The sequence below is a fragment of the Sycon ciliatum genome, chromosome 13 (genome assembly GCF_964019385.1).
Source record: "Sycon ciliatum chromosome 13, ocSycCili1.1, whole genome shotgun sequence".
Classification (NCBI taxonomy): domain Eukaryota; kingdom Metazoa; phylum Porifera; class Calcarea; order Leucosolenida; family Sycettidae; genus Sycon; species Sycon ciliatum.
The window spans coordinates 11,427,381-11,428,620 of NC_088655.1; the positions used below are offsets into that span (position 1 = coordinate 11,427,381).

Below are 1,240 nucleotides of genomic sequence, written 5' to 3' on the forward strand. Positions count from 1 at the left end.
CTGTGGCTGCTACTTGCTGCAGCCTCGTCTGGTGTCTTGAATGCCCGTTTTGCTGGCGGACGACCAATTGGCGTTGCTGGCGTTGGTGGGCGCTTGGCGCCTACTTGGATGTCGTCACTGTCACTCTCTGATGACGAGATCCAGTCGTCAACCAGAGATGCTGCACTCGCGGCTGCACCCCCTGGCTGGGTGACTGCTGTGGTGGTGGCAGTAGCCACTACAGGTGGTGTTACTGCTGTCGCTGCCAATGCAGGTTCCAATGGCACTTGTGTCGCTGCCACCTCCACGACAACTGCAGACGACTCCGGACTAGTGTCTACGGAAAAACTGAATCCCAGAGTCGGGTGGTCAGCAAACAGCTCATAGAAGAGCTGAAGATGGGGCCACTTTGCAACCTGTAAAATATCGAAGTAGACAACAAATAGAGTTGCCGTGAGAAACAATGTATGATACATTTGCACACTATTTCTATGAACGCGCACCCAGACTTTCTTCCAGTATATTCAGAAAGATTTTGTTCTTCTGTCATCTTCCTTTTACAATGCTCAATCACCGCACATCAGACTGTTGTAAATTGTATTTGTAGAAATAACGTACTTTAGATTCCCAGCTTTGCAAATGTTCAAATTGACAAAGATACTCACATCATGAACATGATTCCAGTCAATGTGCTCTGCTGGACTGGCGTCATCGTCATCGGAATCGGCAGCGGATCCCGTCTGAGGCTTCTTCTGCTTCAGCAGAGGTCGAACATGCTTCAGGAGTAATCTTTTCCCGGTGGCCTGTGGAGTTTGGGAACAATTTGAAAACATTATTGGTGTTGGGGAGTACGAGACAGGACTGGCGCATGAAAAAGGAACACGAACTATTATTCCATGATTTGCACCTGACAAAGACAAGCGAATCGTACCTTCAAATACTCAATCTTGTTCTTCAGTTTCTTGTCGGTCAGTTCCACCAGCCACTGCGGCACTTCCCGTCCGCCTTCTCCAGCACACTTCTTCAGTTCGTCAAAGATCCACGCTCTCTTTCTGGTATTTTTTTTCATGGTGGTCTCATACCTGGTTTTTTCTTCAAACCAAAGCTCCAGTAGTCGCCGCTCCAGTGCTACTGTCCAGGATTCCATGATGACCGATAAAAAGGCAAGGAGAGAAGTTTCACCAAGAACGAAACCAACAACGAAAGCCGGAAGGTGGCAGAACACGATGCAAGCTGCAAGATCATGCCAAGATGCGCTTTG

At 48.5% G+C, this 1,240-nt stretch overlaps 1 long non-coding RNA gene across 1 annotated transcript; it reads right to left on the reverse strand.

The window, feature by feature from the left end:
- Nucleotides 1-217: 217 nt before the first annotated feature.
- On the reverse strand, nucleotides 218-1,027 carry LOC135829977 (uncharacterized). Its single transcript, XR_010555961.1, has 3 exons — nucleotides 911-1,027; nucleotides 645-782; nucleotides 218-395 (listed from the first exon to the last, which is right to left on the reverse strand). It is a non-coding gene; the product is annotated as an uncharacterized LOC135829977 (long non-coding RNA).
- Nucleotides 1,028-1,240: the final 213 nt, after the last annotated feature.